Genomic DNA, 25417 nt, shown 5'->3' with positions numbered 1-25417 from the left:
GATCAGACACACACAGGAGTGCACACACAGGATCAGACACACACACAGGAGTGCACACGCAGGATCAGACACACACACACAGGAGTGCACACACAGGATCAGACACACACACAGGAGTGCACACACAGGAACAGGCACACACACAGGAGTGCACACACAGGAACAGGCACACACAGGAGTGCACACACAGGATCTGACACACACACACAGGAGTGCACACACAGGATCAGACACACACACAGGAGTGCACACACAGAATCAGACACACACAGGATCAGACACACACACACAGGAGTGCACACACACGATCAGACACACACAGGAGTGCACACGCAGGATCACACACACAGGAGTGCACACACAGGATCAGACACACACAGGAGTGCACACACAGGATCAGACACACACACAGGAGTGCACACGCAGGATCAGACACACACACAGGAGTGCACACACAGGAACAGGCACACACAGGAGTGCACACACAGGATCAGACACACACACACAGGAGTGCACACACAGGATCAGACACACACACAGGAGTGTACACATAGGAGTGCACACACAGGATCACACACACACAGGAGTGCACACACAGGATCAGACACACACAGGAGTGCACACACAGGATCAGACACACACACAGGAGTGCACACAGAGGATCAGACACACACACACAGGAGTGCACACACAGGATCACACACACGCAGGAGTGCACACAAAGGATCACACACACACACACAGGAGTGCACGCAAAGGATCACACACACACAGGAGTGCACACACATAGGATCAGACACACACAGGAGTGTACACACCGGATCACACACACACAGGAGTGCACACACAGGATCACACACACACACAGGATTGCACACACAGGATCACACACACAGGAGTGCACACACAGGATCAGACACACACACACAGGAGTGCACACACAGGATCAGACACACACACAGGAGTGCACACACAGCATCAGACACACACACACAGGAGTGCACACACAGGATCACACACACAGGAGTGCACACACAGGATCACACACACACAGGAGTGCACACACAGGATCAGACACACACACAGGAGTGCACACACAGGATCAGACACACACACAGGAGTGCACACACAGGATCAGACACACACACAGGAGTGCACACACAGGATCAGACACACACACACAGGAGTGCACACGCAGGATCAGACACACACACAGGAGTGCACACACAGAATCAGACACACACAGGATCAGACACACACAGGATCAGACACACACACACAGGAGTGCACACACACGATCAGACACACACAGGAGTGCACACGCAGGATCACACACACAGGAGTGAACACACAGGATCAGACACACACAGGAGTGCACACACAGGATCAGACACACACACAGGAGTGCACACGCAGGATCAGACACACACACACAGGAGTGCACACACAGGATCAGACACACACACAGGAGTGCACACACAGGAACAGGCACACACACAGGAGTGCACACACAGGAACAGGCACACACAGGAGTGCACACACAGGATCAGACACACACACACAGGAGTGCACACACAGGATCAGACACACACACAGGAGTGCACACACAGAATCAGACACACACAGGATCAGACACACACACACAGGAGTGCACACACACGATCAGACACACACACACAGGAGTGCACACACAGGATCAGACACACACACAGGAGTGCACACACAGAATCAGACACACACAGGATCAGACACACACACACAGGAGTGCACACACACGATCAGACACACACAGGAGTGCACACGCAGGATCACACACACAGGAGTGCACACGCAGGATCACACACACAGGAGTGCACACACAGGATCAGACACACACACAGGAGTGCACACGCAGGATCAGACACACACACACAGGAGTGCACACACAGGATCAGACACACACACAGGAGTGCACACACAGGAACAGGCACACACACAGGAGTGCACACACAGGAACAGGCACACACAGGAGTGCACACACAGGATCAGACACACACACACAGGAGTGCACACACAGGATCAGACACACACACAGGAGTGCACACACAGAATCAGACACACACAGGATCAGACACACACACACAGGAGTGCACACACACGATCAGACACACACAGGAGTGCACACGCAGGATCACACACACAGGAGTGCACACACAGGATCAGACACACACAGGAGTGCACACACAGGATCAGACACACACACAGGAGTGCACACGCAGGATCAGACACACACACACAGGAGTGCACACACAGGATCAGACACACACACAGGAGTGCACACACAGGAACAGGCACACACAGGAGTGCACACACCCACAGCTAGCTGCCTTCTTCCCTGTTTATCCCAGCCAGCCTAAGTTCCATGGAGACTCCCATGTCCAGCCAGCAGACCGTTTCCAGGACTCAGTCCCTGCATGGGATGGAGGCCCTTGGGGGGTGGGACTGGGGTGAGTGAGGAGCTGCCGGCTCAGAATGACGCCCAGGCACGCGGCCAGGCGTTCAGGTGCAGAGTTCGTCCTGCGGCGGGGGAGCCAGGCCCACGCCAACAGATTTCCCGCAGGTGGTATTAAGAGCAGTCGCGTAATGATAATGAATTGAATTGTTCCCGTGAACGCAGTCTGACTGACAGGATGCTGGAAACCCAGCGTTCTCCATTCTGTGGAGGAAAACAAAGCTAATTGGATTACACAAAGAAAATAAGATAAACATTCATGAAGATTACAGCAATGAGCCATGATGGATTGCATGTGCCTGTAGGTGCGGCTGCGCTGTGCTCTCTGGGGCCGTGCCCACCTCAGACCTGGGGTCGGAGTGGGTGGGGTACGCACCGGTGACTTTTCCTGAGTTTTGTGGCTGCCAAGTGCCGGGGGGAAATGGCTGGCTGGGCCCACACTGCAGGGGCAGCTGCCTTGGGAAGTAGAGCTCTCCCAGCGCGCCCATTGTCCTCTCCCCTGAGCCTCATGAACCCACTTCAGAGTAAGGATGGTGCGGCCTGTAGTCGATGCTGGGTGGAGACTGGGCCTTCCCAGGTGGCCTGGACGCAGGAGCTGCCCAGTGCTGCTGCCTTCCCAGGACCCGGGACATGGGAGAGGGAGTCAGCACAGGAGTCACTGCCAGGGAGTCCCCTAGGGCCAGGGGTGGGGAGAGGCGCTAGGTCAGGGTGTGCTTGGGGCTCCCTTTCCGCTCCTGTGGGAGCTGTATGCCCCTTTCCCTCCCATGTCCTCCACCACCCCCTCCAGCCAAAGGCTGGCCCTGGTCAATTGGCTGATTCACACAGGCCATGCTCCAGAGAGAGCTTTTCATGTCCCCTCACTCCTTGCAGGCCCAGGGACCTGAGCAAGAAGAGCCACGGTTCCCCACCTGCTGAGTCAGCTTCCCCACCCGAGCCACCCTAACACCTGTTAGGTCAGTTTCCCCACCCTTGAGACAGCCAGGGGCCCTCCCCAGAAGCCCACATTGCCAGTCACGGCCATCTGGATCATCCCAAGGTGCCAGACGGCAAGGGGTCTCCACTGTCGCTGAGGGCTGACTCCACATGGCTGTGTGTAGGTCAGCAGGAGGAGCCAGCTGCGGAGTTTGGGAGACACACCCAGGTGGGAGGGTGTGTCTTGAGTGCCCGCCCAGGGTGATGGGTGCTGTCGGCGACAGTTAACAGCAAGGGGCAGCTCCCTGCTCACAGGCTGCCTTCTCCCAGTGGCCCATGTCTCTGAGCCGCTCATGGGTGGGTAGTGTATTATTTCTTATTTGAAGAGAGGAGAGACAGAAAGACCTTCCTACCGTTGGTTCACTCCCCAAGTGGCCACAAGGACCAGAGCTGAGCAGATCTGAGCCCAGGTGCCCTGAGCCTCTTCCTGGTCTTCCTGGTCTTCCTGGTCGAGGACCATCCTCTGCTACTTTCTCAAGCTGTAAGCAGGGAACTGGACAGGAAGTGGAGCAGCCAGGATGGGAACCTACGCCCATATGGGATGCAGGTGTCCCAGGTAGAGAATCAGCATGCAGTGCCAAGGTGCTGGCCCCTTGGTGGGTGTCTTACTTGCTGTTCTTGGGAGGCTGAACTTCACCATCCTGCCAAATGCAGCACCCTGTGGTGTAAACAGGCCTACAGGTGTGAACGCACTCCTTTGGGCTGATTCGCGGTACACTGGGGACCACACGACCTCCCCAAGAGTCAGTTTTACAGACCACACCACAAGCCCACGCTCAGCGCTGTCTGAATGGCAGCTTGTAGAGCATCTGCTACCGTGTGCTCAGCCTCTCGCTGCCATTCCGGAATCAACCGTGGGGTTCCCTGGTTCCCTATCGGCTGGCCCCCTCAGGTCATGAGCAGAGGGGTGGGAGGCAGTACCACCTGCTCCCACAGGCTGGCCCTTGGCTGTGTGGCTGCTGTGCTACCGTGAGGCCACAGGAAGGGCCGTGCCAAGGTCCTGTGTGGAAGGACAGAGGCCTGGTTCAGTTCCTCTCCTGGGTCTACCCAGTCCCCCATGGGATGCAGATTCTATGGAGGAAGTGGCCAGAGTCCTGGACTGTGTTTGTTTCGGGCTGACGCATGGCTAGGATACCTGCTGGAGGATTCAGTCCCAGTTCTGCTCCAGACCCCAGGCCTTGCGCATGTGCACCTGGGTTCCTGCCTGCTGCATGGGAGCCCCTGGCTGTGGGGGGTGTCTGGGGAGTGAGCCGGGGGTGGGAGCAGGGATAAGGTGTTTGTCTTTGTCTCTTTGCCTTTCAGATAAAATAAATAAATATTTTAAAAGGTGACCCAGGAAGTGGCTCCAAAGCCCACGCCAGCTGGAACAGCCCCTTTTCTCCCTGCGCAACACGGCCAGTGGCCTCCCCATCGCCTGCCCCCTGCAGACCTGAGGGTGGCTGTGGGGGGCTCTGATCAGTTCTGGGGGTCCTCAATGAGTCTGCAGCCTTCTGGCTCCAGTGGAGTCTGGCTTTGTGCAGGAGGCTGGTGGAGCCTGCCAGTGGCAGGTGCACAGGAGCCAGGAGGGGTCCTGTCTCTGAGTGATACACCCACCCAGCCTGCAGGGTGGGTGGAGCCAGGAGGGGTCCTGTCTCTGAGTGGTACACCCACCCAGCCTGCAGGGTGGGTGCCGGGTCCGCTCATACAGCCGTGCTGCCAGCCTGTTAAGACATGCGTGAGGTTCCCATGTTAGTGGAAGTTTTCTGAAAGTATGTGGTGATTTCTAACAGCCATGAGGTTGCTTCACAGTCCCAGGGAGATCTGCTGTGCTGTGCTGTGAAGGATACGTGGAGTTTGCTTCTACAAGGCTCAGAAGGGGCAGAGGTCTGCGCTCATCAGCGGCATCCTCAGGGAGTGGGCCTCTCCGGCAGATGCCCCCAGGGCCTGGCCCACGACTGTGTTCCTCCCCGAGCAGGGGCATGTCAGGGACAGCGCTGCTGCTGCTCTGTGCCCTTAGACGGGGAGCAGGGCAGGAGCACGGAGAGAGGCCTGCCCTGTTGCTGTGGAAACGACCCTGATGCCACACACACACTCTCTTCCTCTTACTCCAAATCGGTGCTCAGTGGCAGGAAGTTGTGGCTGCAGGCTTGTGGCTCAAGTCACTAGCCTCCTGGGGCTGAGCGGGGACGATAGTGCCCCTCCATGCCCCTGCACCCGCAGGTGGGCTGCTGCTGCTGCCCTGGGCACAGGTGTCTCAGCCTCTGCCTGAAGGTCACCTGCTCTCAGCCCTGCCGCTCCCCCAGGTGTTGCTGGGGTGGGAACATCTGGCCACTAGGCCCACGTGACTCCCGGTCATCCATTGTCCTGTAGGTGGCCAGCAGGGCCATACAGAGAGGATACTTGCTGGGCAGCTGGAGACAGCCTGAGCGATGGCCGCCTGCCCCTGCTCTGACAGGTACACAGGCCCAGGCTTGGGCGAGGGGCTGCCCAACTGTCCGTCCTCTTGTCGTTGAGCTCTGTCCTCCACACCTACTGGCACTGGCACCCTGAGAGCTCAGCCACGCCTGCTGGAATGGGAGCCGGCAGCAGCTGCCAGCCCCACGGTGGGCCCCTGCTCGCCTCCCTCCTTCCCCTTCTCCCTGCCTGCTCACCGTGGCGCCTGTGTCATGTGTGTGCCCAGCCTAGACTGCCGCAGCTGCCTGGGGCCTCGGTCGTGGGTGTGTGACCTTTGACACATGGCCCACTGCGTACCACACTGCAAGGCGTGCGATCTCGGTCATAGGCATGTGACCTCTGACCTATGGCCACCGCGTACCACACAACAGGGTGTGTGTCACGGGGGATGCCTGTGGCTTCAGAAGCTTTCAACCCTCACCAACCTGAGTCTGTCCCCTTTGTTCTGGCGTGTGGCAGCTGCTGGGAGCACAGAGCTGGCTCTGCCAACTGCTGCCGTGGTGTCTCCCCTCCGGCCACCATCCCCAGCTGACGCTGTGTGTACCACTCAAGCCCCCCGTTTGTTGGCGTGGGTGCTGACAGGGCCCTGAACACGTGTTTCTTGTGTAGGTTTGGACGGAGTGCTGTGATTTCCTATGTAAGAATACTTCAATTTCCTTCTCCCCTCTTCCAGTCCCGCATCTGGGGATCGCAGGATAAGATCTCCCGGCCGCCCCGAGTGTGGTCTGACCCTGGAGATGGCTGATGGAGGAAGTGAGTGAATCTGTTCTTTCAGCTCACAGCTGAGCATTGCAATAAAGACTCATTTTCCCCCACCGCAGGCTGGAATTGGAGACACAGTGAGCTCAGTAGAAGCTGCAAGGATTTAACCATCTGTTTTCAGGAGGCTTTGCTTCACACAGAGCAAGCACTTGATGCTCATAGCGTCCTTGGAGCAGAGGCGTGCTTGGCAGCACTCTGACCTGAGAAAGTGGCAGGGCCTCTGTCCCCGTCAGGTGGCCTATACCTCACGGCATCCAAGATGGGCAGCTGTGGCCAGGGTGTGACATCATTTGGGCTGGTCCTGTGGGGCAGCTGCAGGTGGGACTTGGAATTCAATGGCTCCATAGCAGGCTGATTTTTAAGTTGATAATTTCATGTGGCTGGTGAGTAGTGTTACAACTACCCAGATTGCTCTGGGCAGGAGCAAGCCCTGCCACACCCCGCTACCATCTCCTGCCTGGATGGCAGAAGGGGGCTGTCTCCTGCTGAAAAGAGTGAGGTTCAGAGGCTTGCAGGTTTTGTGCAAAACAAATAATCAGGTTGTAGAGCTTGAAACACCACAGGTCCCCATTGGCACTGGAGCATTCAACAGCAGCTCTCAGTTCTCTGGAGCCTCGGGCGTGGGGACCTCGGACATGGGAGCCTGGGACACGGGAGCCTGGGATGCAGGAGTCTGGGATGCAGGAGCCTGGGACGCAGGCTCTTTGTCTGGCCTGAGTCTCCTTCTGGGCTGAGCCTCCTTCTAGCTCCACCATCAGCTCTTTCTGGGAAGCGGAACTGCAGATGGGCAGCATGCTCCAGGAAGAGGAGGCTATGAGGGTGGGCAAGGTGGCATGCTGTCACAGATACTCTCGCCTGTCACTGAACCATGGGGAGTCTCCTATGGTCACTCTGTATTCTGGTGATGATGGCGCAAAGGTAGCACCAGGCGCCTGGGACCTCAGGGCCATTGAGTTTCCCACATTTCTGCAGGTGTCGCAGAAATGTGAGCATGGAGGCAGTGTTTGTGTTTGAAAGATGGCCCCTCCATAAGGACCTGGTTGGCTGCCCCCAAGCCAGGAACACTGGCAGCCCCCAGGTGACAGGGATCCCCCACGCTGAGCCTTGACCTCCAGTTGGGACAGGCAGCCTACAGGATAATCTGCTGCCAGCCGTGAGTGCACGTGGTTTTGTGGTGTTGTGTGTCTCTGGCTGGCATGCCTCTCCCTTCATGGGTACCTCCATCTACGGCCAGACACTTGTCACCCCGAGGCAGAGATACTTGACCCTTGGCTCCCAAAATACATCCAGGAGTGGGAGAGTCCTTGCTCCCAGCTTTCTAATTTCTATTTTTTTGCACTAAGTGAGAAATCAGGCAAGTAGTAATATGCCTTGTGGAAGTGCACGAGCAAAAATAAATTAAGTGGAAGCACACCATCACACTCATCATGGACTGAAAACAGTGAGTAAAACCATGTTTGCTTCCATCAAAAAACGAATGAATGTGTTGGCAGTGCTAGGGCCAGGTGAGGGCAAGGTCGCAAGCACTAGTGCAGCCAACAGCCGGATCACCCCCGTCGGCCCCTCCAGCCCCAGAGCCCCCGCAAGCAGGTGGCTGCGCTTCAATCTCTTTCTATACTGGAAGATTCATTAACACCCCGTGGGCGATGTTTGCATTCCTCTGTAGGGAAACTGTGGGATTGGCCTGTGGTTCCCACAGGATGCAGGATCAGCCCACAGTTCCTGCAGGATGCGCAGTTCCCACACGATGTGGGATCGGCCTGTGGTTCCCACAGGATGCGAGATCGGCCCGTAGTTTCTGTATACTGCTGCATGTCTCTGGTTCTGCTACCAAGATCATGCCGGGAAGGGGGGCTTCCTGTCCACTATTGTCTTCCTTTCTTAATTTTTTGGTCCAATATGAGCTTAGAACTTTCTTGATGAGAATGTTTTCAAGCACAAAATCAGTTCTAACAGAATACGGTTTTTCTATTTCTCATTTACAAAACTTCCAAAATACGTATTTAAAAAAATGTATTTTTTTTTACCCGAAACGTTGAGTTTATGAGTAAGTTTATGAATCACCTTTTGCTGTTATCATCTTGATTTGGGGTGGTTCTGTAGTAATGTCACCCTTTGCTTTTGTGGGTGCCCTTCCCGTTGGCTGAGGCTGGTTCTGCTCCTGGGGTGGCCTCTGGGTGACTGCGGTATGTATTGTCTTGTATTTGTCAGGTGAAGAGGCACTGATAAGCATCACCTTTTCGGAGTGGCTGCTCTGTCCTTGTGTAGTGTCCCTATTGAATCCCTGCTCTGTCTGAGATTCATGTGGTCACCCCAGGTTCTTTTATGAAGAGTTTTGATAGATTTATTAAAAAACACCTACCTCAAAGTCTCTGCGTTTGTCTGACTGCTTCCATGCCACAGTGTTTATCTATCTGTGAAAAGCCAAATGCTCTTGTTGACCTGCACCTTGTACTATCCACACTTGCCGTGAGGCCCACGCGGCTGCTTCTGCCCGCTTGCTGTGAGGCCCACGCGGCTGCTTCCACCCACTGTGCTATTACTGTGCTCGTGCCCTCTCTGTTCTCTCCTGTTTCTCACTTTCTTTCTGGATCACTCCTAAATGTTAGTAGGATGACAAAGCAGGAGGCACAGTGGAGTGAGGGCTGTTTGGGATGCAGATCCCCACCCAGGCTTGTTCCACCCTCATCGGCAGCCCCTGAAGTCTGGAATTCAGTGACATTCAGCTGACTGAGGGATCTCTGATGGCTGAGAACAATCTGGAAGCTTCTATTTCATGTTACTCCCATGGAGAACACAGGGAGATTTTCAGCAATATGTGTATATTTGTGACCAACACTCAGCAAATGACTTTTTCTCATCAGTGAGTTACTGGCTTGTATTTGCACTGAGACCCAGTCATTTGTGGACTGCTGGGAGGCTGGGTGCTGGGAGCTGGAGATGCTGGGTGCTGGGAGCTGGGTGCTGGGAGCTGGGGATGCTGGGTACTGGGAGCTGGGTGCTGGGGATGTTGGCTGGAGGCTCCTTATGGGAAGCTATCTCAGATGGCAGCATCCCATGTGCTCTCACAGGTGCCCATGGGGCATGCCTGGCTCCTGTAGGCTCTCACAGGCAGCCACGGGGCACGCCTTGCTCCTGTAAGCTCTCACAGGTGCCCATGGGGCATGCCCAGCGGCATTCCATGTGCTCTCACAGGTGGCCACAGGGCATGCCCGGCTCCTGTAGGCTCTCACAGGTGCCCACGGGGGCACACCTGGCTCCTGTAAGCTCTCACAAGTGCCCACAGGGGCACGCCTGGTTCCTGTAAGCTCTCACAGGCAGCCATGGGACACGTCTGGCTCCCACATGCTCTCTTATGTGCACTTGGGGTACGCTTGGTTCCCACGTGCTATTTCATGGGTGACTCTGAGGTGTGCTCAGTGGTGGTCTCCCCAGAGCCCCGCATGCCTGCCTGGGTGTCCCAGGGGCATCAGGATGCTGCTAGCATGGCTGTGCACCTGGGTAGAGCAGGTGCAGTGCGTGTCTGCTTCAAGAGTGTGACAGAGGATACTGGAACTGGACAACAGAGTTCACAAGCCCTCTGAAAATGCTTTCCAGTAGCGATTGTCATTGCACTGATAAGAAAAGCAGATGCACATGTCGGAACACTCTGCTGATGTCATACTACACCATGATGTCATAATACTACATTAGCTGTTTCACTTTTATTTGAAATGATTTTCCTAAATTCAGGAAGCACAGGAAGCACCTCTGCTTTCTGCTTGTTACTAAGATTTCACTGTGGGCCAGTACTTAGATTAGAACGTTCTCTGTTAGCCTTGCCACATTTGAGAGATGATGAAACAGACTTGCCCGAGTTAACCACCTGCCTGGGAAGGCAGGGTGCGCATGGCTGCAGGGTGTGCATGGCTGCAGCGTGCGCATGGCTGCAGGGTGCGCATGGCTGCAGGGTGCGCATGGCTGCAGGGTGCGCATGGCTGCAGGGTGTGCATGGCTGCAGGGCGTGCATGGCTGCAGGGTGTGCAGGGCTGCAGGGTGCGCATGGCTGCAGGGTGCGCATGGCTGCAGCGTGTGCAGGGCTGCAGGGTGTGCATGGCTGCAGGGCGCATGTGGCCGCACCTCGGCTGGAGCCCCCACGCCTCAGCTTACGCTCCTGTCATCGTCACTCATGGGTGTTTTGCATTCATGGAGCCCATTACGTGACAGCTGTTTGTTGGAGTCGCAAGGACTTCCCTCCTGCCTTCCCTCACCAGGACTCAACATGATCTTAAAGAGTTACAAAGTGTTGTTTTGCAGAAAGAACCCAGGGTGCAATGCCCCCAATGGCATTTTTGCTTCCTTAGCTTTGTTAGATCTTTTAATTAAAGCATGTTAACAAAGCCAGAGAAAAATAAATGGCACTGCTTGCAAGGAAATTAAATCGAGGAACTAAACCCATTTATAATTATTGTATTTCAATTAGACTGTAACAGGGCTGGGTGAGCTGGAAGATAAAAAGAAGCAACACACAGGTTGGAGTTTCACAAATATTTGCAACGACCTGTTAGAAAGCGAGTGCCACCAATCACGGTCTCAGCCTCCAGTGTCCCTGCCAACCACCGGGTTTCGGAACCCACTTGCAGCCTCGCCACAGTGCGTGGGGCAGCCAGCTGCGGCAAACCCACATTCCCTAGGAGAAAGACGTTCCGTGTGTGAGGACCTTTTAATTCATTATTTTAAAATTAAAATGCAATTAAACTTTTGAAAGAGCTAATGTTAAATTTAAACCTGCTGTCTCTATTTTGATGCTCCAGCATCTGATTTTCACTGAAACAGGAAAATCATGCATCTTGGGTTTGCATTTCAACCGAATCTGCCTCAGGACTTCCCGAAGATGGCGGGTTGTGTACACTGTCTCCCTGTCCTGGATAAAAAGGAGAGAATGCACCCAGCTTTTCTGAGTTCTGGACAGACACTGGCCTGTCCTCGTGGGTTGTACTGCAGTGGCTCAGCCCCTGGGTTTGCAGGGCGTGTGGCCCAGCGCCCTGGGCAGGGGAGTGATTCCGCTGACAGCCCTGCTCTGGGGCCTTGGATCTGAATGTCTCCTCATGGACACAGAGAAGCTAAGGTGCTTTGTGGTCTGGGGGCCCCCAGGGCCCAGGCTCCCTTTTGTGTGCACTAGGAGAGTGGGAGTGTGAGGGGACCTGGAGCAGGGTACCTCCCTGGGCACTGCCACCATTGGGCCATACGCTGAGTTGGGAAAGTGGGAGCGGCGATGAGAAAGGATGGTTAGCCTTACATCTATTGAATCGGTTCACAGACAGATGTGAGTAGGAGTGGTGTGACACTACTTCTTCCTCTCCTGGAGAAGCCTGGTAGCTCTGGGCTCCAGAGGAGGCCACCAGACCAAGGTTGGTGCCATCAGGTAGGGGAGATGCTGGCTGGCCTGGGTTGCAGGTGAGCCCCAGACTAGCATCAGGTGCTGTGAGCACAGGCACTGGCTGGCTTGGGAGGTTCCCCAAGGGTTCAGGCAGTGGCAGATGACCGCAACACCACGTCTAAACCTCTGTCCTTGATGCCTGGCATCCTCAGGGGTCTCATCTAAGGCCATGAGTCCTGGGGTGCCACGTGGGGACCATGTCTTTGAGCCGCCTGCTGGGAGGCTGTCTGAGGAAGCCTGAGATGCCAGCTGCCCCCAGTGCCAACGGGAGGGGTCAGGCTGCACTGTTGCTGCCCTGTCTGTGGCCTGGGAGCTCCACGTGTCAGTAACTGGATCCCTTAACTTGATGGCATTGAAATCAGTTGCTCAGTGAGTGGACTCCTAACGGCAGAGAAGACAGGCGCACCAAAGAGACGGGAAGCCCAAATCCATGCCGGCGCCTGAACCTGTGCTACATCCCCTGGTGGGGTGGGAGGGACGCAGGCCAGGCCTGGGCTGCGACCACCCACTCCGGCCTGGGCTCCCTGCAATCTCAGTCCTGGATCTGGGAGACATGGTGCTAGCTGTGGGGCATCCCGTGGCCTCCCCACTGTGGCAGCCAGAGCAGTCTGGGCTGCAGGGAGGTGGAGGACCACTCTCTGGGAAGTCATTGCTTCCTGCTTCCTTCCCCCGCACCTGCCCCGATCCCAGCAAGAGGGGTGCCCTGCTCTCTGCTGGCCGCCCTCCCTGCCCGCCTCGCTGGCACTTTGGGAGAGAAGTCTGCTCTTCCTGGAAGCCACACAGTCTTCCTGGTCACCCCAGGCGGCCCTGTTCCTTGCCGCCTGCAAGCCTGACTTCTGCAGGAGTGCGGCCACGTGCTGGCTGCGGAGCGTGGGCGAGCGCGCTGCCCTTGTCGAGCCCACAGCCTCGCGGCTCTGCGGGAGGACGCGTGGCATTCCTGGGACAGCCTTCACGTACGGAGGTGTTTATTAAAGACAGGCGCTCCCGGGAAAGGCTCAGGGTGAGGGGACACGCGTGGCATGGCCCGCCCCGTGCGCCGAGGGCACCGCCGAGGAGTCCCACCCCGCCTCCAGCCTCCCGCCTCCCTCAGGAGCTGGCGCCGCTCACCAATTGCTTTAGCCCCAAGCAGTTGACATTTGCTCTAGCCCGATAATCGAGGAATAACATTTGCGTTACAGTTTAACACGACCTCTGCCTCCACCGCTCTTTTTAGATTAGCTTCTGGGGAGAAAAAATATATATATAAAGGAGGGAAGGAAGAAAATGGTCGATGACACGGTGGTGAGGTAGGCGGCGGGGAGGGGACCGGGCACTGCTGGCCTGGCAGCAGTGGCGGGAGGCGCCAGGGTTAATGGGTTGACTATTACCTGTGAGCCAGGCCAGTCCTCGGGGGATTCCGGAAGCTTCCGTTCTCACCGTGAACCTGAACCTGAACTGAATGGGGTCACCCACGCAGGCGCTGGCTGCCCAGTTGGTCTGCTGATCCTGCTCGTTTCCAAGCCATCACACAGGGACAGTCCTCCTGATTTAGGCTGCGGGGACCACGGCAGGGTCGGGAGCAGACCCTCTGTCTGCCCACCCTGCGACTCCACTGGGCAACAGCCCCTGTGTTGTTGGTGACTGTCAGGGTGCAGTCCTTGCTCATAAGCAACAGTTACAAAAGCTACATGGAAACAGACATTGATGGCTGCAGTACCCTCACACACAGCACCCAGCCTGTGTCCACAGCCCCGAAGACTGCAGCACAGCCGGGTAGGGAGTGGTGGGCCTGCGGCACCCACACGCAGCTCCCCACTGGAATACTGCCAGTGCCTTTTGTGGGCTGGGAACACGAAGAAGCAGCGCCATCCTGAAGCAAGCCAGTGTGTTTTGGTTTTTTTTGGCAATTTCAAATAAAATGTCTGTAACTCCTTCCATGGACAGTGGCAAGGTGGTCAGGGGACCCGCCATCCAGCAAAAAGGCACAGTTCTGTGGAACGGACACACCTCCAAGGGTGGAACGGCACGCGGCTTGGGCAGCAGTGGGGCGGCCTCATGGAGCTGTGCAGGTGGCAGTGCCTGCCCGCTTGGCCACACCACCTGCTGACTTATAGGCGTCACAGGTACATGAGTGTTTCGTGTCAAGAACCAATGCCCACCCTTTGCTTAGCACTTGACAATTCTGATGGCTCAATAACTTGTTAGTAAGTTTAATTCCTTTTTGAGTACATACCAAATATAGATCTTATTGCTTTTCAGTGAATTACAATCTACAGTTGAATGAATCCCAAAAGGACCAATTCCTCCTACCCCGGTTGATATAGGGGAAGAAAGCGAGCCCACCTGGGGCGTGGGGAGTGGCCAGCAGCTGTCACGGTAGTTGTGGGTCCTTCAGAGCCGAGTGGACGAGGGTCTGCCAACGGAGGCGGCTCCAGACCTTGGCGCAGGAGATGCCCAGGGGAGGCCCCCAGCCTGGCTGCTCACCAGACCGGCTGCTGCGGGCGAGGCGTGTTGGACGTTTAATGAAGACGGAAGGGTCTCGAGCCAGGTAACTTTGTGCCTCCTGCACGATTCTCCCCACCCAGGCAGTTCCTGCTGTCGTTGCAGGTCTGTGGCGCGCAGCAGCGGAGTGGGCAGAGCACAGTTCAGCGTAAATGGAAGTCCGGTGGGCACGCAGCTCCAGGACTGTGACATGGCCAGTGCCGCCCCAGGCTGTGGCTCAACGCCTGCTGGCCACTCACAGCCTCTTTCCGGCTGTGTCACTTCCCAGCAGATGGTGTGTGCTTCTGGTGTCCACACGTAGATGTGGCCACTGGTCCTGTCCTTGCTGACGGTGAACACAACCTGGTCCTTGCCTTGTGGATGTGGGTCTAGTCACTGGAGTACATCCTCAGGGGCCCTCCCTAACAACCAGCATAGGATTTTACTGAGGCAGCGACAATGACATCCGTGGGTTGGCGCCCCCATGGTGGCGGGAGATTTGCGTGTGTCAGGAGGCCACAGCAGCTGACAAACGACCAGAGACTGACGGCTACACTTTATTAAAAAGTAATAACAATTTTTGCACGCACCCTTCACGTTGTAAGGGGGCACCATGAATCACAGGACACTGCCTGTCGGGGCCTGATAAATGGGCCGTTTACCAGCTGAGGAGTTATTTAGGACTGGCTATTAATTTAAATCACATTTATCTTCCCTGAGTGGGGGAGGAGGCATGCTAGCCCCACAGTGACCAGCGGCGTGGCTAAGTGCATGTTATTTATGGCTGCCGCCTCCAAGAGGCCGCACAATATGCTAAAAGAAAAAAGCAGTGCCAATTACCGCGGTTAATCTCGTCAGCACAATAACATTTCTTCCCAACACAAAGCAATTTTTATTCCCACACTTCCTCCCCTCTCCGTGCAGACTTAGCGTGTGATTCTTTGTCATCAAACTCCGTTGTCTCATCCTTTTGTGTGTTGTTGTGGGACCTGCGCCCAGAGGAGTGGGCTCCCAGGGCATTGGAGCCCTGATGGACATTTGCACATGGCACGTGGGTTGTGGTGTTATGTGCATCTGCACGTAGTGTGGCTTTCCAAGCCACCTGCTCCTTCACATGCAAGACCACAATTGGAGTAACCTGTGCTTCGGATTTGTTTTTCTGGCCAATACACTTCAATTTGTTTGGTTCCCATGGAAGATTAAAATAATTCTAAGCAAGTGAATCTTAGGTGCGAATTTGACCTAAGCCGGTGCAATCCCAGGTGCCTCCTGCTCCGTGGTGTGCAGAGCTTCCTGCCTGCATCGGGCAGGTGCACTGGAGCCCTGCCCTGGGGCACTGCAGCATCACCGAGGAGGCTCCTGACTGGGGCTGCAAGCTGCCGAGTTGCAGCAGTGTCTAGCCGCACCACTGCCAGAGGTGTGCTCCTCCAAGCAGAGAGAAGAAACTGCACTGGCACAATCTAAACTCAGCGTAAATTCAAATAAGCAAGAGTTGACCAGGGCAGCATCTGCACATGGTGCTTACACTAACTTGGGTGTAGGTGGGATGACTGCTTCATTTTCTGGCTGTTCTGCCAAAGTTACTGCATAGAAATGGCTTTCTAAACAGAGGCTTGTATTCCTGCATTCTTTCAGGAAATTGAAAGGTGACTGTGACCCTAGATGACTTTGAGGTCTGGGGGGTGCTTGGGCTCTGGGTGGCTGTTTGGGCGCGGGACCCACCAGAACAAAACATCCAGGATCTTCCCCAACAAAAGCAGCAACAGGATTTTGCAGCCTGTGCAGCTTCAGGCCGTGCAGTGCTCTGTGCCCGGCTACTCACAGCTGGCCCTCCCCTCTGAGGAAGGGGGACTGGGCACAAAGGGCAGGGTGACCAGGTCATCAGGCGCCCCCACACAAGCTGCAGACTGCCTCCCTGGGCCCTCAGCTGGGCCAGGGCAGCAGAAATCTTCCTTGCTGGGAGGGAAGGGCTTCGGGCCTGCTGGATGAGGCCAACTGGAACGCCTGGGTCCATGTCATTCGTCGGCACCATTGTTGGCTGCTCTAGGGGCTGCTGCGCTCAGCCAACCCACACACAGTACACTTGGGTCCGGGATGGCCCGGAGCCCCACAGTTGGTTCTGGACCCCTTCCAGAGCTCTCAGAAAGGGAGCACACCACCGACCATCTCTCGGACCTTACCAGGTCCCTGCCCCAGGGCTGTGGATTCAGAGGCCAGGAGGGGTCACCTTTTCGGTGTTCCTGGCTTTCGCCCCCATCCGGGTGTCTGCCGGACTTCAGTCCATCCTTCCTTAGCGGCAGCTGCCCTCTCCAGCCCAGCCATGTCCCACTGGCTGAGCCCTGGGGCTCCTGGTCAGGGCCCTGGAGCCTGCCTTGGCTCTAATGACCATCCTAGGCCCGGGGTATGACCGCAGTAATTCCACTTCCCTTCTATTTGTGATGATGTGAGTGTAGCAGGGTGTCCTGTAATCTTCAGGTGCAGAAAAAGCCTGAAGTGGTTGATATTTTAACAATGTCACCACAGTGTTGGAAGCACCTTGGAAACTGCTTCTCTCAGGAAAGTTGCTCTGAAGAGCTGGGGGGAGGGGCAGCGGTGCGCAGATGGCAGGCTCCTCGCCCACAGTGCTTCACCATTCATGGCTTTAGTTACTTTCCAGAATTATCAGAGGCGTTGGCCAGAGACAGTTCTGTGTGCCTATCTTAAAAATAATGTGAGATGAGAAAAAAAGGCTTATTTTCTACCTGCCCTAATAAATATTAATATTGATCAATATCGATTGATAGTTGTATGTCTAACTATTGCTTTGAATTCTAGTTTCCCTGGTAGAAACCTAAAGGCAGGGGCTGCCCTGAGAAGGAGCTAGGAGTTAGGAGGCACGGGAAGGTAGCCCCTGTTGAAATCGCTCTTGGAGAGCTTGCACTGTGGGCTAGGGCAGGTTCACAGGGGTATGGGAATTTGGCCAGGCCACGAGAGAAGCAGGGAGCTGCAGGGGCGTTTCTGTGATGACTCCCCTTACAGAGGAAAGTTTGACACAGCAAATGAGATCCACCAGACGCCGCTGCGAGCTGCGACATGGCTGCACAGGCGGGTGCCAGCTCCTGGCCAGGGTCACAGCCAGCTCCTGGCCTGTGAGCTGCGGCCTGTGGTGCTGGACGTGGCCAAGGCCATAGCCATCTCCTGAGTCTCGGTGTGTACTTGCAAGAGTTTCTTCCAAGAGAATGTGCGTTCTAAAACTTTTTTAGTTTGGTCTTAAAATGTTATCCATTTCTCCTCTAATAATTCTTTCAGTGTAACTGCAAAACCTTCCTAAATCTGGGTTCTTGCTAATTTCTCCCGGTCTTACAATAACCACATGCATTTACGTGGCATTGTGGGATGCTTGGAATGTGCCTGGCATGAATGGCCAGGGACACTATGGCCACCTGCCTGACCACTCAGCCTTCCCCATCAGCCTGCTGTACCACAAAGTCCCAGGACATTGTTATTAATGTCTATGGAGGTGACAAACACCAGTGGGAATCCCGAAACCCCTCTGAGCACAAAGGACAGGTGTCTGTCGGGACAGGGCGGCTGCTGGGAACGCTATTGCAGGTGCAGGAAGATCAGGAGTGCCCGTGTGGAATGACCACATGTGGCAGAGGCCAGAGACGCCAGGGAGGGGGCACCAACTGCTGCTCATTAGAAGTGGGCTTGAAAAGAACATATTTATTTATATTTAAAAGGCAGAGTTGAGAGAGAGAGAGAGAGAGAGAGAGAGGGAGAGAGTTTTCTTTCAGTTACTGGTCTACTCCCCACATTGTCACAACAGCCAGGGCTGGGGTGGCCCAGAGCCAGGAGCTTCTTCCAGGACTCTCCCATGAGTGCAGGGGCCCAAACCTGTTGGCTGTCTTCTGCTGTTTTCCCAGGCCATTGATTAGCTGGGAGCTGGATGGGAAGTGGAACAGCCAGAAAAGTGGCGCCCACATGGGATGTTGGCATTGTAGAAGGTGGTTTTTGCCTGGAAGCCATAATGACAACCCTAACAGTAGTGTTTACCTAAAAGTGGTTAATTTGGTCATTTTTACATGCTACGCATCTTACCATAACAAAAATAGAACTCCTGTTGCAGTGGACGAACACAAGCTGCCCGATGGTCCACGGGGCTGTGCTTGCCTTCTGGGTCTCAGCCTGGCAGGTGCAGGCCCTGGCCCAGCCCCCCACGCAGCCCTCTGCTCACTGCAAGGTGCTTCATTATTTATTAGGCAGCAATCTGGCAGGCAGCACGCCACCGGCAGCCGGAATCCAATCCCGAAAGGTCAGCGCCGCCAACACCCGAGCCACCGGATGTTAAGAGCAAATACGAATACACCTTTTTAATTTCTGCTGAATTGATTAGACAACAATTGGAGGGTGTCACAGGTCAGCGGGGAGAATGCAGCCCGGAGCCAGGGTCGCAGGAGAAGCCCACGGCGGACGCCCCCGCAGCGCCCCGGCCCTTGTCCTCACAAATGAAGAAAGCCACACCCGCCCCCGCGCTTTGAAGAGAGCTGTGCCCAGGGTGAAAGGCCGTCCAGGGACCCGTGTAGGTTAGAAATTGAGCTCTGTTTGGAGACAGACACACAAAGGATCTGCAGCCTGAGAAGGTGGGAAAGGAAGCAGGTGGCCCAGTGCTTGCCGGGAGGAGAACTGGCCCAGTGGCCTGGCCCGGGGAGGGGGCAGCGCTGCTGTGCCTGCCACAACTGGAGTGCCGTCCAGGGTCTGCTGGCAGGTGGGTAATTCTGGCCCAAAGCCAAGCGAGAGGGCTATTGGCAGGCAGGCACCTAAGTGGTTGTTTAAGTACGCAAGTGTGTTCGGCCACACACACACACAACTGAATACGTATGCTGGAACGCAGGGACAGACATCTGCTCTGATGGAAGGAAATTACTGGAAAACAGAAGTGATTGGGGAGCTTGCCAAGGCCCTGCCCATTGGTCTGTGGTCGCCCAGGTTCCCCGGGGTAGAGTTAAGGGGGCAGGAGCCACCCTTCCTGCAGGGACAAGGAACCAGGCACAGCCCTGCCTCCTGCGCTGCAGCCTGGCCTGGTGCAGGTGCAGTGCAGTGCAGGGGCCGTGTCAGCAGCTGGGGAGTCAGGCATGGAGGACCGTTCCCTGGGCACAGCCCCTGCCAGGCCAGACACTGGGGGTATGTCCCCTCTTCCTGTCACTCGAGAGAATCTTCCAGGATATGAGTCAAAAGAGAAGTCAGCATTAGCTCTGTGCCATCCTCTGTCAGCTCTGACTCAAGCTCAGTATGTGAGCTCGTGGCTAGAGACACACACAAGGCCACACCTGCCCGCTGCTACCGCTGGGGCCAGGGCTGCCTGGCGTGGCTGGGTTTGATCTGAGGTCAGTGTCAGCTGGAGATTGGTGTTGTTGGGGCAGGGACCCCTCCTGGTGCATCTTGGACAGCTTCTGGGGTCTGGCTCACTTCCGTCGTCTCCAAGGCTTTGGGTTGGGAAGTGACAAGGGCAAGGAGAAGGCGTGTTTGAGCCCTGCATAGCCCGTCTCCCGCTGCCTCAACCATGCATTCAGTGGGGTGGGGACACAGGTACATACTCTCCTGCAAGTGGTGGCCTGGGAAGACTGGCACATTCAGAACGTGTGGGAGTATGCCCTGATGGAGACCCAGTGTGTGCTTGGTCAGAGATGTGAAGATTGGATCATACACAAGGGGCTCCCTTGCAGGCACCCAAAGGTTTGCCCTGTGTGGAGGCCCCAAGCTGTGGGAGGCGGCTCGGGAGGCAGCTGGAGCACCCCACCCTGTGGCTCATGGCGGTCTGTTGCCCCCGTCCGCTTGGCTCCGCTGCGAGAGTCACCACAGCCCACAGAAGACCGTTCCGCGCTGAGAGCGGGCTGCTGGAGAATGAGGCTCTCCTTCCCTTCTGTTCCCTGGATCTGCCCTGCTGGTCTGCATGGGCAATACATCACCAGCTGCAGAGTCGCACCGAGACCACGGAGCTCAACACACAGGAACCTGCATTGTTTTGTGGGGGCATTTATTCGTTGCAAGTAGACAACAATGGACTGATTATGATGTAAAACTTGAGTAATGATAGAGAAAATTCAGTATTGAGTGCAAATGGGGTGCAGGCCTGTCACTGACCTTCAGAACGATCCTTCGAAGCAGGGTGCACGTGTGAGTGGGCACACATATGGTCTAACACATCTCCACACAGGGAGGCACATGTGAATGTACACACATGCACATACATCATGGCAAATGCATGTCTCTGCACACGTGCATAGATGCAGGTGTGACACATGCACAGGCATGCTGGCCAGCGCATGTCCTCCACATGCACACACATGCAGGTGCAGCACCATGCACACACGCACTTTCCTGCCCACAGTTGTCTCCATACACCTGCACTTCCACAAAGGTGCCAACAGGGGCACAAACACAAACATGGGTAAACACGCACACACTTTGGCTAACACACATCTGCACGCTCCTAACAGGAGTCAGGCTTGTCCTAGGAGATTCCTGCCAGGACTGCTTCTTAGGGCAGCTGCAGTAGGCTCTGTGGGTAGCAGGGCCTGGTTGACTGCTGCACCCGACTGGCTCCTGTCTGGGACTGGGCTCACCTCTGTTCCTGGAACTCTGCACTGCTTCTCCCATAGACGGCCAGGTGCGTCCCTGCCTGAACTTCCCAGACACCATATGGTGCTCAGGGTGACCAGGTGACCAGGTGACCAGGTGACCAGGACAGTCTGCAGTCATGTTGTTACTCCGAGTCTCCGGCATCCCCGAGTGTAGTCAGCAGCTCCACGCTGTGGTCCTGTCTGTGTCTCTACGTGTTCTCCAGTCTGCCTACCTAACCTTAACTGTGGGTGGTGGCGCGATGCCTGGGAGGGCCACGTCCTGGTTTGCTTCTCATTCCCCATGATCTCATTTCTGTGCTCATCGTGCTGTTGTGTCAGTTTCCAAAATTCTCTATTTGAAGGCAAAGCCATGTGTGCATGCACACAGAGTTGGGTAGCGCACGTGGGGAACAGCTTGCTGCACGCCGGGGGACAGTGTCCCGCCCAGCCCCGCACCCTGAGGAAGGTCCCTGCTCTCCACAGCGCCCAGCGGGGGCCCGGAGTCAGTGTGGTTCCATTTATTATTATTTTCAATCATCTGAAGCCTAATAACGAAGAGCCGGTTTTTGGGAAGTTGAGGTGACAAACTGTTCTAAATGGGGAACAGACAGAGGTGGCTGGCGGGGCTGGGACGCGGCCCATCAGGCTCACAGCTGCATCCGCAAAGGCCAGGCGCGCTTGGCTCGTGAGCGGCGCTGCAAGTCCTCGTGGACTGTTTTAACGACGTGTGCGTGTGCCTAATAAGTGCATCGTCACTCGATTAATTCGATTTCCCGAGAAACAAAATATGTCCAAACTGCTTTTGAATGCCGTCTTTGGGGATCTGGGTCTGGGCCGCACGGAGCTCAATCTAGCTGCTAATGAGATCATTTTGTCAGCTTAGTGTGTAATTTTCACGGGATGCAGTCCAACCTATTTGTGCTCTCACAGAATTCCCGGCAGAAGCAAAGCACTCCATCACATGCCATGGGCTCGCAGGCAAGCAGCACACGATTTGCAAGACAAATGAAGCAATAGGGCTGCAGGCAGGGGAAGATGGCTTCACTCTCACACGCTTTCCAACGCACGGGCGTTCGCTGCCTGGATGACTTTGGAGTTAAGAAGCTGGCAAGGCTGGCAGGACTCCAGCGAAACCGCACTTTGTTTTTGGACACACAAGACATTCAGATGGGAATTCTAAGGGAAATGACCACAGTGGACACGGCCGGCATGGCCAGTTGTATGTCTCAGGACTACCCCAAAGGGGCTGGGGTCCATGGTGGGGACAGAGACTCCACAAACCGTGGTGCTGTTGTAGGGTGGCAGGGGCCCAGGGCTGCCGAGTCACCACAGAGCTTGTAGACCAGTCACACTCAGGGAGGCAGTCAGTCCCCAGGCTGCTCATCTGGAGTTCTGTAACTGGATAACGCGGTTGGTTCAACAGCGCCCTCTGGGTGTTGTGCCCCCGTCTGAGGTTGTCATGTTGGAATTTCTCCTTGCAATGATGCCCTTATGGTCTGGCCATCGAGAGCTGTGTGACTGTATTGAAAAATGTGTGCCATTTGAGTGGCAGGAGGGGTCGGGGGAGAGAGAAAGCGTGAACAGGTTGTCTTCCTCCTGCTGCTTCACTCGGCAAAGGGCTGAGCCAGGCTGCAGCCAGGAGCCAGGAGCTTCATACAGGTCTCCCAGGTGGGTGCAGAGGCCCAAGGACTTGGGACATCTCCCTGCTGCTTTCCCAGGCTGCAAGCAGGGAGCTGGATGGGGACATGAACCGGTGCCCATGTGGGAACTGGGGGAGCATTGCAGCACCAGCCCCTGCCCTGGCTTTAAGGTCTGCCACTGAGCACGTCTGTCCGGGATGGGGGGGCGACCGAAGCTGAGCTGAAATGTTCCCCGTGGGATGATCCTGTGCTCTGTCTGCTCTGACATGTCTGCGCTCAGGGAATTGGGACAGCGCCATCACTAAGGGTGCTGGGATCTGTGGGGAGGGGACCTGTCTCCCTGCCCCCATCTCTGTGCCACATGCTGTGGCCAGGCAGCCCTTCCCAGGGTTGGGAACCAGGAATGTCCTGTGAGGTCAGACTGTCCCGGGGCACTGCAACCCAGGCCCCCTCAGGTCTCTGAGCTATGGAAAGCCAAGCTGGCACCACCAACCTTCCCTCCCCAGATGTCCCTGGAGGTGCTGCCAGTTTGTAGCTAAGCCAAGCCCAATGGGCACACGAGGACACGTGTATGTGTCTGGCCCAGGGGCCTCTGTACCTCTGACAGTGGGTGGCTGAGGTGGGGCTGTTGCTGTCCATTCTGGGCACCAAGACAAGGCGCTCATGGAGCGTCCCCTGCCCTGTCCTCTGAACGCACCAGAGCAGGCATCCCACGTGTTTTGTGTGCACACACGTGCAACATGTGCACTTTCTACAGAAGTGTGATGTGTGCATATGTGGGCATGTGTTGGGTAGGGAGGTGGCTCCAGGCACCCCAGGGTATGTCCAGGACTCATCACACAGTCCTTTCTCTCCATCCCCCTGCCTGGCCTGGGGAGGGGGCTGTACCCTGAGTCAGGAGCACACAGAGGGACCGCTCCTGGCCCTATGGCCAGCAGATGCAGAGAACAGCCTGCAGCCCAGAAAGCCTGTGGATGACTTGGCCTCCTGTAGGCGCTTCGGGACAGTGGTCAGCAGAGCTGGGGCTCCGGGAGTGAATGTGCCATGTTCCAGTGCTGTGCAACTGAGCCGAGCAGGCCAGGAAATGCGTGCCAGTCCCACACTAAGGGCATGCTCAGGTAGCGTGTGTGTGTGTGTGTGTGCAGCTCCCAACCTGGCCTAGGGCGAGCTAAGGTCAGCGCAGGCCCTGGAATTGTCGGTGTCTGGAGGGTAGTCACTGATGCAGACAGGTAGCTCCAGCCAGCATTGGCTGGACATAGGGACACTTGGCCCCTGTCTGCCCTGCTCTGCTTACTGCCTGAAACTGGTGTCCTTGGAAATGGGCATGGACATAGAGCATGGTTGCAGTAATTACAGTTGGGGGTCAGGGTGGCGATCCTGGCCCCAGCTTGATGCTGAACACAGCCACAGAGAGGAGAGGCCGGACAGCTGTGGGTGAGGTGTGGCTGAAGACACTCAGCATGGGCGGCCCTGTCTCAGGGTGGTGCCAGTGATCCTGGCTGTAGGGTCACCTGGGGACAGTAGAGGTAGAGTTACAGCCAGAGGACACAGGAGAGCTGAGGCCATGCCTGGGGGAGGAACTGGGGTCAAAAAAAGGCCACCTGACAACCCCATTGGGCTCAGCTGCTGCCAGGATGCCCACGCTAGGCAGGAAGTCAAGTGTGGCCAGGAAGCGGGTGGGGCCAGCCTCACGGCACATCAGGTAAAGCCTCCGTATGCAGTGGCAGCATCCCAAATGGGTGCGAGTTGAGTCCTAGCTGTTCACTTCCCTCCAGCTTCCAACCAATCTGTCTGGGAAAGACATGGAGGACAGCCCAAGTCTTTGGGTCCCTGCACCCTCGTAGAGAGCTGGAGGAAGCTACTGGCCACACGGCCGCCTGGGGAGTGAACCATGCATGATCTTCCTCTCTGTTTCTCTTGTTCTCTGTAATCCTAACTTTCAAAGAAGTCATCTAAGCAAAAGGAAGGAGGATATGGGCGGAAGGACGCTGGCTGGCCTGCCTGGTCGGGGGCTCCTGTGGGCAGTGTGCCAGCTGAGGGGCTGGCCTGCCTCTGGGGGCCTGCTTTCCCTCTCAGGCTCCTCGGCGAGATGCTGGTCAGGCCCCTGGCGTGGTATTGGGGAGAGCAGGTTGTATCGCGCACGACCCATGGCCATGGGACGCGGTGAAACGGCTGCTCCCGCTTTGACTGGACCTCTGGGTCCCAAGTGGACTGGATCCCAAGGAAACGAGGGCAAGGGTAAAGCCAGCTAAGGGCACATTTCAGTCTCCAGACTGGTCAGCAGATGAATATGATTTTTGTCCCCAAATAAATGTAGGGTTAGCATAGGCCTGAGGTCCACAGGATGTGGAATTTTTAGGGAGGGCGCGCTAGACCGTGGGGTCCACTGTGGTCCTGTGCTGAGGCCCTGGGGTCCACTGTGGTCCTGTGCTGAGGCCCTGGGGTCCACTGTGGTCCTGAGGTTAGGCCCATTTTCTACATTTTGTTTGGATTTTGTATCCTTCAGCCTTTAAAATGTTGCACTTAAATATTGCTTATCTGGGACAGCTGTGAATGGCGCCATACTTCCTGTCCATCCCATCAGAGTCCTCTCTCTGCCTGGTGTCAAGCCTGACACTGAACATCCTGACCCGGTGAG

This window comes from Ochotona princeps, chromosome 23, assembly GCF_030435755.1.
Source record: "Ochotona princeps isolate mOchPri1 chromosome 23, mOchPri1.hap1, whole genome shotgun sequence".
Lineage (NCBI taxonomy): Eukaryota > Metazoa > Chordata > Mammalia > Lagomorpha > Ochotonidae > Ochotona > Ochotona princeps.
Note: the sequence above shows the minus strand (reverse complement) of the source record.